The sequence below is a fragment of the Somniosus microcephalus genome, unplaced genomic scaffold, assembly GCF_052327205.1.
Source record: "Somniosus microcephalus isolate GS21.2 unplaced genomic scaffold, FLI_Smic_1.0 unresolved_chr2, whole genome shotgun sequence".
Lineage (NCBI taxonomy): Eukaryota > Metazoa > Chordata > Chondrichthyes > Squaliformes > Somniosidae > Somniosus > Somniosus microcephalus.
In genome coordinates, this window is record NW_028225180.1 from 10,993,386 (window position 1) to 11,008,451 (window position 15,066).

The 15,066-nt window shown below is 47.5% G+C and overlaps 1 protein-coding gene across 1 annotated transcript in view; it reads right to left on the minus strand.

The window, feature by feature from the left end:
* LOC147092098 (AMP deaminase 3-like) overlaps window positions 1-15,066 on the minus strand; it is a 997,179-nt gene that overhangs the window by 419,183 nt on the left and 562,930 nt on the right. The window lies entirely within an intron of this gene.

Sequence of the window (15,066 nt, forward strand, 5' to 3'; positions counted from 1 at the left end):
TTCATAAATGTCTCATCATTGAACCCACAAAGAAATCAATACATGGTGTCAGAAGTGGGATCAGCCAACTGAGTGGGTGAGCTCCCTCGTCGTAGTGGACAAAAAGAAAGGAAAGCTCAGAATTTGCCTGGATCCAAGAGATCTAAACAGAGCAATAAAGAGAGAGCACTTCAAGCTTCCTACACGTGAGGAAATCATGGCACAGTTTGCAAATGCAAAGTATCTCAGCAAGTTAGATGCATCATCAGGATTTTGGCAGATGAAATTGGACGAGGCAAGTTCAAGACTGCACGTTCAACAGTCCATTTGGCAGATACAGATTCCTAAGGTTACCATTTGGCATTGCCTCAGCTCCTGAAGTGTATCACAAAACTATCCATATGATCTATGAGCACCTGGAGGGAGTTGATACATCAATGGATGACATCATAGTATGGGGAACCACGAGAACTGAGCATGACGAGAGACTGAAAAAAGTGCTGGAAGCAACAAGGAAAACAAACCTGAAGCTGAATAGAGAGAAATGCCAGCTCGGGGTGACAGAACTGACATTCGTGGGAGATATCCTTAGCAGTGAGGGCATCAGACCAGATCCCAGAAAGGTGTCCGCCTTTGAGAATATGCCAAAGCCACAATGCAAAAAGGACGTGCAGAGGTTTAATGGAATGATCAACTACATGGGTAAATTCATATCCAACCTCTCAGAAAAGATGGCGCCACTGAGAAGACTAACTGAAAAGAACATAGAATGGGAATGGAATCATGAGCATGAGAAGTCATGGAGCGATCTAAAGAAACTGCTCACAGAGGAACCAGTTCTGAGGTTTTATGACCCAGCGAGACCCATCAAGATATCATCAGATGCATCACAGAGTGGGCTCGGTGCCGTTCTTCTGCAAAAATATGACTACTGGCAACCTATTGCATATGCATCGCGCTCAATGACAGACGCGGAGGCACGATATGCTCAAATAGAAAAGGAGCTGCTCAGCATCACATACGCCTGTGAAAGATTTCACCAGTTTGTGTCAGGACAAGCAATCAGTGTAGAGACTGACCATAAGCCCTTGATTGCATTGTTCCAAAAGCCACTAAATAGCTGTCCGCTTAGAATACAAAGAATGATGATCAGGCTGCAACGCTATACACTGAATGTTGCGTACACACCGGGTAAGCTGATGTATACAGCAGACACGTTGTCCAGAGCTGTTGACCCAAGAGAGCCCGCAAACACCAAAATGGATGAAAAAGTGAACGCCTACGTGGACATGATCACAAGTGCACTGCCCATAGCAGATGCAAAAATGGAGCTCATAAAGACTGAGACAAACAAAGATGAAACAATGAAACGACTGAGGAAAAGAATCTTGGATGGATGGCCCAACATGAAGCAAGACTGCTCACCTGACATGGCAGAGTACTGGAACTGCAGGGCGGAACTATCGGTGGTCGAAGACATCATCTACAAAGGAAGTAAAATAGTTATCCCAAAGAGTCTGAGAAAAGAGATGCTAAAAAGGATCCATGGAGGACATCTGGGAATCGAAAAGTGTAAGAAAAGAGCACGAGAGGTGATGTACTGGCCACGAATCAACCAAGATGTGGCAAATGAGGTGTCAAACTGCACAATATGCCTGAAATATCGAGCAAGCAATCCGGTAGAACCACTAAAGCCACACCCAGCGCCAGACAGACATTACCAGAAGGTAGGCACTGACCTATTCGTATGTCAAGGGAAGGACTATCTGGTAGTCACAGACTATTACTCCCTGTATCCAGAGTTTTGTAGACTGTACACCACCACTGCAGATGCAGTGATAACATGTATGAAAGCCATATTCTCCAGACATGGCGTGGCAAGCGAGGTCATCACAGACAACGGACCCCAGTTTTACAATGCAAGTTTCCGACACTTTGCCAAAGAGTGGGACTTTGTCCACACAACGTCAAGTCCTCACTTTCCACAGTCCAATGGACTAGTGGAAAAATCGGTCCAGACAGTGAAAAGACTGATGTACAAGGCAAAAGACAGTGGAACTGACTTCTACCAGAGCATGCTTGTATACCGCACAACGCCGCTCGAGTGTGGTATGTCACCAGCCCAACTCCTTATGGGACGTCTGCTAAGGTCAAACCTACCCATCCCGGAGAACCTCCTGAAAACAAAAGAGGGGGAGAAAGTGAGGAAGTTCAAAGAACAACAGAAAGAAAAGCAAAAGTACTACTATGACAGAGGAACACAAAACCTACCTGAACTCCACACTGGTGACCAAGTAAGGTTCAAAGACAAAACAAACATATGGACTCAGAAGGGAACTGTCCTGAGTGAAGTTCAACCAAGATCATACACCATTCAGACAGATGAGGGTGCTGTTCTGAGAAGAAATCGTCGAGATCTTCTCATGGGACCAACCACAGCAGGTCAAAAGACTGATACTGTTGAACAACCTGATCACACAGCAGGACAAAAGACTGATACTGTTGAACAACCTGATCACACAGCTGAGAAACAATCATCTGAGGCAACAACTCAGATTCAAGGACAATCAATCAGAAAATCCTCAAGACATGTGAAGCCTCCTGAGAGACTCATTGAGCAAATTTAAGGACTATTGTTATAGAAGGAAGTAATGTTATCTTATTCTTTCTTCAAGTTCTAATGTATTTACATATTTCATGTGAACACACAAAACAAGGTTAAAAAACCTTGATCACGATAATGATAATGTAAGTTCATTAAGTGTTACAGTTAAAATGCAGATTAATACAAAGAAAACATGTTGTTAGTTAAAAGTAAAATACTTTTGTTTTAAGAAAGGGAGATGTAATGATATCAGCAAAGAGTGATGGTATTTGCCTGTTTGATTATGATGCCTTACCAGCATATTTGCATGTATTGATTACTTATGCCTGACCAGCAGAGGGCATGTGACAGGGACAAGCAGTTTAGTTTTAGTTTCACTTTTAGATGGATCACTAGCATGGTGTCTCCTGTAATGCTGTTAAAAAGAGTTGAACAGACTTTAGATTAAAAGACATTGGCCTAGAAATTCACTAGCCTTAGTGCCGCTTTTGAGGCGCTAGAGGGACTAGCGCCAGAGTTATGGCCAGTTTAAAAATTCCCTGGGGCCCTAAATCGGCGTTGCACCGGTAGCACTGCGCCGGCACCGATGACGTCATCGGTGTGCGCAGCGTCCCGGTTGCCGTGGTAACCCGCCCGAACTCCGAAATTGAGTTGCGGCCGCCTCGCCCGTGGCAGCCGCAAGCAACGTTCTGGCAGAGGTGCCTTACTCCAGTTTGCGCCGGCGCATTAAAGGCCCCGCGGCGGCCGGCCACTTTCCCGCCGGCCGCCTGCCCGCAGCTCCCTCCCCGGACTTCTCCCCCCCCCCCCCCCGGAACAGATGCAAGCCCGGCACTTGTCCGAGGTGCCGGGCTCATTTTTAAGCTGATTTGCACAGGCCGCGGCCAGGTGCAGGCAGCTCCTCCTTAACGGGAGGAGGAGGCCTGCACGTCCCCAGCCTGCCGCACCGCATCGGGTGCCGCAGCGCCGGAATTGCGGCGCGAAACGGCAGTTAGCGCCGATGTACCGCCGCAAAGACCCTTCAGTAGCGCCGGCAGCCGTTTGGGCGTGGCGCCACTGAATTTTTGGCGCGCGCAGGGGACTTAGCGCCCGCACTAACTTCCGGCGCTAAAGCCCTGGCTAAGCCAAAACCCAATTTCTAGGCCATTCTCTTTCATAAATGTCTCGTCATTGAACCCACAAAGAAATCAATACAATAGATGCAAGGGAGATAGGCCAAGGAAGAAAGACCGGGGGAGACAGACCGGGGGGAAGACTGGGGGAGACAGACTGAGGGAGACAGACCGGGGGGAGAGACACCAGGGGAGACACATCAGCGGAGACAGACCGTGGGAGGCAGATGGGAAAGACATAGAGCAAAAGATGGGTGTAGACAGACCGGGGGAGACAGACCAGGGGAGACAGACTGGGCCAGACAGACCAAGCCAGAGAGATGGCGGGGAGACTTCCAGGGGAGATATACAGGGGAGACAGAGAGAGACAGATGGGGGGACATTGACCGAGGGTGGCAGATTGGGGAGAGAGACAGGGGCAGACAAACCTGCACTGATCCCTGTGGCACACCGCTCGTTACATCTTGCCAAATAGAAAATGACTCGTTTATGCCTACTCTCTGTTCCCTGTTAGCTAGACAATCTTCTATCCATGCCAATATTTTACCCCCTACACAATGAGCATTTATTTTCCACAATAACCTTTGATGTGGCATTCTATTCAAATGCCTTCTGAAAATCTAAGTGTAAGGGGTTTTAGATCGCAGAGGTTCCTCTCTCTAGAGGCCTCTCTCTCTTGCACAGTAAAACCTTGAGTGGTTCGACCCACTCACCCCTTAGATTCTATACTCTGGACATTGGGGCAGGAACTACAATGTAGAGAAAACTCTTATAGACCAAGTTTGATGAAACGAAATGAAATTTTATTGCATATGGAAACAGAAATCAAATGCAAGCAAATAAGAGAGTACATGGGAGGGAAAAACACAAACAAATCATAACGACACAATACTAACTGAGGCAAATACAGGCATATTATACTCTACAAAAATCATCATGAACTAGGGAAACACATGGAACATCGAGGGATAACAAATCATGTTAATTATACCCTTAAATGTCCACCCCCTTTAACCTATCTAGATCTGATTATGGAGGGCCAGAAACATGCTCACCAGTCCAACTGGGAACTGAAAGTTTTTGAACCAGTCTGCCTTTGGTCCTTTCCGGCATCCCGTCTCCACGTGGATCGTGGAGCCCCAGCGAGCTGCGCCACACCTCTTTCCTGAGGTGGGGGTCGGGGGCGGCTGGTCACCGGCTGGCCTGGATGTCGGCAGTGTCGGGGATCATCGGCTCGACTCCGGTCAGAGGAGCCTTGGGCTGGCCCCCATCGTTTCTGCAATTTTATTTTATCTCTTCTCCCGAGCCGGAGCGGGTCGATGGCCTCTCGTTTCGTCAACAGCCTGGGGTTGGTCGATGATCTCCCGATGTTTTACCCCGGGGCGGGACGCCGGCTCGAGCGGTCTTCTTGATGGCGGTTTGGTCTTCTTCTCCTTCCTCTCCGTCGATGGAGAGGAGTCCCGCTGATCTTCTCCCGAAGCGACTCCTCTTTACCCAGCTCAAAAGCTGGACATGCCTGCAAGCTGGAAAGCTGAAGAGCGTGTCGTCTGTGTCTCCTTGTCTCCTACCCATGTGTTCTCACAATTATACTTCTTTTCCAGAAGCCCTTATCTCGCGCCAAATCAGGTTAGTCTTTGTTTAACTTTTGGCGGGCTTGCTGCACAACGGGGTGCTTATTATATTTTAAAGTGTTCTTGGATGGCAGGTAACAGCCCATCTCTGGTCTGGAATGACCTTCATTGTTTTTAATGTTCTGGTGATGTCCCTAACGGGCCCTTGATGCTCTTCTCATGAATATGAAACTGTTCCCTTTTGTCTGGGTAAACATTTAGATGGCCTTTATAAACAGGCCGATCTCGACTGGATCTGTATCCAATCTATATGTATATGTGGGTGTCTGGTTTCGTTCTCTCAGAAACGGCTTCCAGAACTTACTTTGGGCTGAATCCACAAAGCTGTCTGAGGATTTGCAGGAACCATATTAAAGTGTCCCAATAAGCTGATCACGGGGTCTGGCGGCCATTTTGAATGCCCCTTTTTCTGGGCTTCTTTTAAAATAGTCTTTAAAATCATGGCCTCTTCTGCCATTCGACCCTTTATTATATAAAGTACAATTTGCGAATCCTACACAAGTACGGTACATCCACCAGTTCCCATTTATCCACAGCACATGTTACTTCCTCAAAGAATCCAATAAATTGGTTAAACATGATTTCCTTTTCACAAAACCATGTTGACTCTGCCTGATTACCTTGAACTTTTCTAAGTGCCCTGCTATAACGTCTTTAATAATAGCTTCTAACATCTTCCCTATGACAGACGTTAAGCTAACTGGCGTGTAGTTTCCTGCATCTGTCTCCCTCCCTTTTTGAATAAATTCGGTGATTTCGTTATTTTCCAATAAAATGCAACCTTCCCCGAATGTTGGGAATTTGGGAAAATTAAAACCAACGCATCAAATATCTCACAGATCAGAATTACCACATGGAAAGATATTGGAGGGCAAACAGTGAGTGGGGCCGAGCCCCAGCTTCACACAGTAACTTCATTATAGGCTCACAGCTCAGAATTACCATAGGAACATAGAAGATAGGAGCAGGAGTAGGCCATTAGGCCCTTCGAGCCTGCTCCGCCATTCAATGAGATCATGGCTGATCATCCAAATTCAGTGCCCTGTCCCTGTTTTCTCCCCATATCCCTTGATCCCTTTAGCCTTAAGAAATATATCCAACTCTTTCTTAAATACACTTAATGAACTGGCCTCCACCGCCCTCTGTGGCAGAGAATTCCACAGGTTCACCACTCTCTGGGTGAAGAAATTCCTCCTCATTTCAGTCCTAAATGGCTTACCCCTTATCCTTAGACTATGACCCCTGGTTCTGGACTCCCCGGCCATCAGAAACATCCTTCCTGCATCTAGTCTGTCCAGGCCTGACAGAATTTTACAGGTTTCGATGAGATCCCCTCTCAATCTTCTAAATTCCAGTGAGTATAAGCCCAATCGAAGCAATCTCAATGACAAGGTACTGCAGGGCAAATAGTGATTGGCATCGAACTCCCGCATCACGCAACACCTTCAGTATAGGCTCACAGCTGATAAATACCACTTGGCATTGGTAGTGGAGGGCAAAACATGACTGGATACGAGACCCAGAATGATGCACCACCTTCAGTATAACTCACAGCTCAAAATTACCACTTGGCAACGTCCTGGAGGGCAAACAGTGACTGAGGCTGAACCCCACCATCAGGCAGCACCTTCAGTATCGGCTCACAGCTCAAAATTACCACTTGGCTAGGTACTGCAGGGCAAACAATGACTGGGGCCGAACCCCACCATCAGGCAGCACCTTCAGTATAGGCTCACAGCTCAAAACTACCACTTGGCAAAGTACTGGTGGGCAATCAGTGACTGGGGCTGAACCCCATCATCACACAGCACCTTCAGTACAGGCTCACAGCTCAGAATTACCACTTGGCAAGGTACTGCAGGGCAAACAGTGACTGGGGCCAAACCCCAGCATCAGGCAACACCTTCAGTATAGGCTGTTACTATTATACAACAGATATTTCCTCTCCAGTTAAGAAGCATTAATAACATAAGGAATTGAAGCAGGAGCAGGCCATTCGGCCCCTCGAGCCTGCTTCACCATTCAATAATATCTTGGCTGATCTTCGACCTTGTTACATCTGGATATCTTTAGGTTGTGTGTCCTTCAATTAATCGTCAGAGGCTGCAGATAACAAACAACAGGTGTTTACTGGATGAGGGTTGCTCTAAAACTAACAGTACAGCGCCCTACTCAGGGTTTATATACAGGTGTGGTCACTGCCGGTACTACATTATACAGGAGCTGTAAAAGTCATTCTCCCCTTAAAGCTACATACACTACAATTCTTCCCCTTTTAGATTAACAGTACCATAACATTCATTTAACAATTAACACTTTTAACATGCAACATTAACTGAAAATAGTCCATTTATAAATTCAGTCTTTGGGGCGGCTTCCTGATCCTTTCTGGATAGCGCCTTTCCTGAGTGTCTTGCTCTTGGTGCGGAGGCGATTCGGGCCCCCTGTCGTCGGTTGGTTCATCAGCTTCCGACACTACTGTTTCTGGGGTAGATGCTACCTGTATGTTGGGTTCATTACCAGGTATGCGAGGCATGGGGTTGACTCGTTCCTGTGATGCCAGGATCTGGTCGACATGGCGTCTCACAATGTTCTCCCCAACATCCACTGTGTACATTTGTGGCCCCTGCCATGTGCATATCGTTCCTGGTTGCCATTTCTCTGTTTGGTAGTCGCGGGCCAAGACTGGTTGCCCTACATTGAAGCTCCTTGTCGGCTTCTCATTGTTGTGCTGGAATTGCTTATTCTCAACATCTCTTCGTACATTTGGTCTGAGCAAATCCAGACGAGATCTCAACCTTCTGTTAAAGAACATCATGGCCGGGGTCTGGTTGGTAACTGCATGTGTCGCATTTCTGTAGGCTAACAGGAAATTGCAGTGGAATTTCGTCATCGCACATGGCCCTTACTGCCTTTTTAAAGGTTTGTACGAACCTCTCAGCCAATCCATTTGTGGCTGGATGATACGGGGCGGATGTGTAATGCCTTACCCCATTCCTTATCATAAATTTCCGAAACTCTTCGGACACAAACTGTGGTCCGTTATCAGAGCAAATCTGCTCTGGCAAGCCGTTCCTGGCAAATATGGTCCGTAGGACTGCAATCGTTTTCTCTGTGGTGGTGGAGGATATTTTGACCACCTCAGGCCATTTCGAGTGCGCATCCACGGCTATTAGAAACATTGAGTCCATGAATGGACCAGCAAAATCAATATGCTCCCATCGCCATTGAGAGGAGGGCCACTCCCATGGGTGTAGAGGGGCATGTGGTGGTGCATTTTGGACCTTCTGGCATCCTGAGCAGCTCTTTGTCAAGTCCTCGATTTGCTGATCAATCCCCGGCCACCACACATAAGCCCTAGCAAGGCTTTTCATTTTCACGCCTCCCAGATGGCCTTCGTGAAGCTCATTGAGCACTCTCTCCCTTAAATTGAGTGGAATTACCACTCGGGATCCACACATCAAGGTCCCCTGGCATACTGACAGCTGTTCTCTTCTGGATGAGAATGCTGGCAACAGTGAGTCGCCATGTGTTGGCCATCCCTTCACCGTCAAATCATATACCCGAGACAGTGTTGGGTCATTTCGGGTCTCCTTCTCTATAGCCGCGTTAGTTACTGGCAAGCGTTCAATTATAGACAAATAAAATATTTCGACAGGGTCCACTGCTGGTGCTTCCTCCGCAGTAGGCAGTGGCAGGCGTGATAGCCCATCAGCGTTTCCATGCTGTTTCGTGCCCTTATACTCTATTTCATTTTGGTTCGCCCCTAGAAAAAGGGACCATCTTTGTAGCCGTTGCGCAGTCATCACCGTAACGCCCTTCTTTGGATTAAAGATGGAGACCAGTGGTTGGTGGTCAGTCAGCAAGCTGAACTTCTGCCCGTGCAGATAGTGGTTGAACTTTTTCACTCCCCACACTAGGCAGAGGGCCTCCCTGTCAATCTGGGCATAGTTACGCTCGGCTAAGGTTAGTGACCGAGACGCAAAGGCTACTGGCCTCTCCAAGCCGTCCGGGAATTTGTGCGACAGCACCACTCCAATACCATAGGGTGATGCATCACACGCCAACCGAATTTGTAGTGCTGGGTTGAAATGAGCCAACACCTCTTTTGATGTGATCAATTCTTTGCACTTCTGGAAAGCTCGTTTACATTCATCATTCCACTTCCATGGTACCCCCGTTTGCAGTAGGGTGTCCAGTGGGTGTAGTACTGTAGACAAATTCGGCAAGAACTTATGGTAGTAGTTCACCAGCCCGAGGAACGACCTCAGTTGTGACACATTTTTCGGTGCTGGAGCCTTGACTACTGCCTCAAACTTTTCAGGGGACTTATGTAACCCCTCTTCATCAATAATGTGGCCACAATATGAGATCTGCTTCTGGAAAAACTCGCATTTGTGGCGATTAGCTCGGAGCCCATATTCCTTCAATCTAGTGAGCACATGCTCCAGGTTGGCGAGGTGATCACTGTCATTTTCGCCCGTGACCAGGATGTCGTCCAAATAACACTGGGTCCCTGGAATCCCTTGCAGGACTTGATCCATTGCCCTTTGCCAGATAGCCGGAGCTGATGCTACCCCAAACACCAGCCGGTTGTATTGGTAGAGACCTTTCTGAGTGTTGATCGTGAGGTACTTTTTCGAGGCTTCTTCTACCTCCATTTGCAGGTACGCCTGGGCCAGGTCAATCTTAGTGAAGCGTTTTCCTCCAGATAGCGAGGCAAAAATATCTTCAATCCGCGGAAGCGGATATTGTACCATGTGAAGGACTGGGTTCACTGTCACCTTAAAGCCCCCACAGATGCGAATCTTCTTTGGGCCTCCAGGCGTATTACTCAATTACCTCTTCATTACAGGAACGATGGGTGTAGCCCACTCGCTCCAGTCCACTTTGGACAGTACTCCAGAACGTTCCAAATCTTCCAGCTCTGCTTCGACGGCTGGGCGGATCGCATAAGGCACTGGTCTGTCCTTAAAAAACTTTGGGCTTGCATTTTCCTCTATTTTGATCATCGCTGTTATGCCTTTTAGTGTTCCGAGTCCCTCCTGGAACACTTCTTGTGCGTCAGTTAGCATTTTTGGCAGTCGTCCAGGTGTGACGTCGTCATCCTTTTTGGCATCCACCATCAGTGCTTGTATGGAATGCCAATCTAACTGTAACTTGCAGATCCATTCACATCCTCCATCTGGCAATACATATAGGTCCAGTTTTGGTGTTTCCTTGCCGCTGTATATCATGTTCACCCTTATTTTTCCTTTGGGGTAGACTTTTGCCCCGTGTACGTCTTCAAGACAATCTCTGTATCTCTCAAGGGTATGTGTGAGAATAGCTGCTTATAGTCCCTTCGGATAATGACTGTTAGGGCTGATCCTGCGTCGAATTCCATTTTCACTTGGACTCCGTCTATCTTGAGCATGACCCAGATAGTTTGGTGATCCTCCCTTTTGGTTACATTATGTAGTTTCAGAGAACCCAGCTCCTTGCTTCCGGCCTCTGTATCAATTTTCTGTTCGTCTGAACTACTTTGTCACCTTATGTACCTTTTTGTACTTCTCCTGTGGAGGTTTCTTGCTGCTGGTTTTCTTTCCCGAGCTGCAGACTCTTATTATGTGTCCTACTTTTCCACACTGTCTGCACACTTGGTCTTTGAACCAACAATCCTTATGGTCGTGTGTTGTTCTGCCGCAGCGATAACACTTCACTGCTCCATATGACATTTCATTTGTGCCATATTCTTGCGGTCTCCGTTGTATCTCTGCAGCGCCCCGTGTGGCTGCTTCGTGTGATACTGCCATGTTGAAAGCCTTGTCCAGCTTAAGATCCTTTTTTGATAGAAGCCGTTTCTGGGTTCCTTCACTTTGAAGCCCACACACAAACTTGTCCCTTAAAGTATCTGCTAGTCCCGTTCCAAACTGGCAGTGTTTCAATAGCTTGCGCAGTTCCATTAAATACTCAGCATTACTTTCATCTTTATGCTGGTTCCTTTTGTGAAACTTAAATCTTTCTGCTATCAGCAGCGGTGTGGGGTTTAAGTGGTCATTTAGGATTGCCACTATGCTTTCAAAATCCTTTTCCACTGGCTTCTCTGGGGTGACTAGGTTTCACAGTAAGCCGTACGTTTTTGCACCCATGGAATTCAACAATACCAGTGCTTTCCTGGCATCTGGCACTTCATTCGCCTTGCAGTACACTTCTATGCGTTCTACATATGTCGCCCAATCTTCGACTTCATTGTCGAACGCTGTGACCCTGCCACTCTTCTGCATCCCTGGGTGTGGTTAGACTGGCTAAAAATGGTGTCTCCCGCGTTCTCCCTTCTTCTCCGCTGGCTCAAAATGGCATCTCCCGCGCTTCCCTTTCTTCTCCGCTGCGGCCCAAATGGTGTCTCCCGTGCTTTCTTTTCTTCCCCCATGGATGCTGCTCAGCCCTTGAAACTGGCCGCACTCTGCGCGTTTTCCTGCGAGCTTCTCTCGTTGACACCGCTTGGTCTTCAACCCCGGCTGCGCCCTGCGCGCTTCACCCTCTCTCATTGACGCCGCTCGGTCTTCAACCCCAGCTGCGCCCTGTGCGCTTTACCTTCTCTCTTACCCGTCAACGCTGCTCGGCCTTCTTCTGTGCTGTTGGTCGGCTCCCGCCGCCGCTGTCCAGGAAGGGTCTGCGCCGTACCTGCTGCCAGCCCGCTGCGTTGGATCGTTGCGGCTGGAGAACCAAGCCCAGCTCTCTACAGCCTCCTCTGCGATGCTCAAGTTCTCCCTGGATGGTCGACGCCCGCATTGGTGGAATTGGCCTTCTTCTTCAGAGTTGCAGGTAGGTTCGACACGACTCGTCGCCAATGTTAAATCTCGATATCTTTAGGTAGTGTGTTCTTCAATTAATCGACAGAGGTTGCAGATAACAAACAACAGGTGTTTACTGGATGAGGGTTGCTCTAAAACTAAACAGTACAGCGCCCTACTCAGGGTATATATACAGGTGTGTTCACTGCCGGAGTATACTGGAGCTATAAAAGTAGTTCTCCCCTTAAAGGTACATACACTACAGACCTCAACTCCACTTTCCTGCACTCTCCCTATATCCCTTGATTTCCTTCATATTCAAACATCTATCGATCTCGGTCTTAAATATACTCAACGATTGAGCCTCCACAGCCCTCTGGGGTAGAGAATCCCAAAGATTGAAGAAATCTCTCCTCATCTCAATCCTAAATGTCCAACCCCTTATTCTGAGACTGTGACCCCTGGTTCTAGATTCACTAGCCAGGGGAAACATCCTCCCTGCATCTACCCTGTCAGGTATAGAAGGATCTGCAGCGTGTTTCCAGGAATACCCTGTTTTATTGATGTGTGCGTGTTAGACACCAGTGTAACTAAAAATACATGACCCACAATATCCAAGGGAGTGGGATCCCGACAGTTACACTGGGATCACTCCCGCCGCGGAAATCCACCACTGACCCTGCTGAAGGTTGCAGGCGCACGTAGAGGGACCATCAGGAGTGGGCTGTAAGAAAGCTGGGGTTCGGTATCCTGGGGACAATATCACACATAATTGAGGGAGGCAATGTAGAAGAAGCTTTACTCTTTATCTAAATGGTGCTATTCCTGACCTGGGCGTGTTTGATGCGACAGTGTAGAGAAAACTTTAACCTCTATCTAACCTGTGCACTACCCGCCAGTGCGTGTTTGTCGTGAAATTGCAGAGCGAGTTGCTGAAACCCTCTTTCGGCACCTTCCTCACTCCATATAGCTTCTACATCTTTTCTTGATCTGTGTCTTTGTATTTCTCATTATCTGGTTTCTGGCCCTCAGTTTCTCTCAGTGGTTCGCTGGGTATTTGGGAGTGATGACATAGAAGAATGAAAGATGTTATATTTAAATTTGGGCAGACAGACGGTGAGGGTCCCTGGGCTACATTTCAGGACCAGTGGAACACACACGCAGGCTGTACAGGCAAAGACTCGTGTCCTGTATCTCTACAGTGTCCTTATATCTCTGTATCTCTACACCTTTCTTTATATCTCTGTACCTCTCTCTTTATGTGCCTCTCTGTATATCGATCTTGCTTTATATTTCTGTATCTCTCTGTACCTTTCCTTTATTTTTTTTTAATTCAGTATTTCTTGAAATCTCTACACCTCTCTCTTTGAATCTCTCAGTATATCTGTTCTCAGTTTCTCTCACTGTTCCTTGCTCGCTCAGGCTTATTATTTGATATTGACATTTTTAATATTTAACACAACCTGCTCCTTGGGCGCAAGAGATGCATAACTATAATGTGTGCAAACACCCGCTGTCTCTTCTTGTCAGGAAGTCTTGGATTTTGTACATTTCACCATCTCCTGCGCTTGAAGACTATGGTGATGACAAGAACTTTTTAAAAAATATTTCCTTGTCTCGGAGTGTTTATTATAAACACCTTTCATCCTGTGTAGATCAGAAACAGTTTATCAGATAAGGAAAAGCATGTCCCTGACCAGTGCATTGCTGCCCTGGATTATCAATGGATTAGCACGTCAATGGACAGGCCCCCTCTCTTCACACTGGGGTGTCAGCCACTGACCTCTCTCCCTCTGGGACTGGGGGTCAGGAACTGATCTCTCACATTCTGGGACTCAGTAACTGACCTCAAACCCTCTGGGTCTGCAGGTCAGTCACTGACCTTTCACCCTCTGGGAAAGGGGATCATACACAGGACACAAGTACGGTTTCTTCCCACTGTGAATGGTGCTTTTTGCTTCCATGGTCAAAGGCTCATGATGTTCAGGTCCCGATGAATCGAGTGACTCTCTCAGATCTTGACCCGATGTTTAGTTTCAGCTTCCTGTCTGCAAAGCCGCCCCCTCTAGTACCCTGTAAAATGAATTTAAAACAGGAAAAAGGGAGCGTGGAGTGAACCCACAAAAACACAAAGGCAGGTTCTGAAATTCATCTTAATGAGTCTTGGAAATTGTGGGGCCGACACTAGAAAAAAGAGACCATGAAAGCTGCCGTTTGTCATAAAAACCCAAAGGGCTCACTAATGTCCTTCAGGGAAGGGAACCCGTCACCCGGTGTGGGCTTACACAAGACTCTGGCCTCTATGGGAGCAGAAAGGGAGAGGTGGGAGGGGGCGAAGGAGAGGGACTTTGTACATCTGCAACTCGACCAGAACTTTGATAGCAACTCCCAACCGGCGACCTCCACCACGTAGAAGGACAGGGGCAGTGGGTTCATGGTACAGCAGACTCCTCCAATCTCCTCTCTATGTCACACTCCATCCTGACTGAGAAATATATCGTTTTTCCTTCATCGTTGCTGGGTGAAAATCCTGGAACTCCGTCCCTCACAGCACTATGGGAGCGCCTTCACCACACGGACTGCAGCGGTTCAAGAAGGCGGGTCACCAGCACTTTCTCAAGGCCAATTAGGGATGGGCAATACAAGCTGGCCATGCCAGCGATGCCCACATCCTAAGAATTAATTAAAAAAACTGTACATGTAAATGGATTAAAAGCCTCTACAAAAATACTTTTCTTAAAACATTACACTTTTACATTTTACGGACAGTGCCTGTTTAGCAACCTAATCTCCCTCGAATCCACCTCCCTTGACACTCCCATATCGGAAATTGTTGGGCTCTAATGGGCTCAAAAGTACTCGGCGTTAAATCCAGCAACTTCTCCCCCCTCTTTACTCCATCTCAAACTGATGCAACAAAAAAGACCTTCACGGGAGGCCAGGAGCCAAATTCTACATCCAACGAC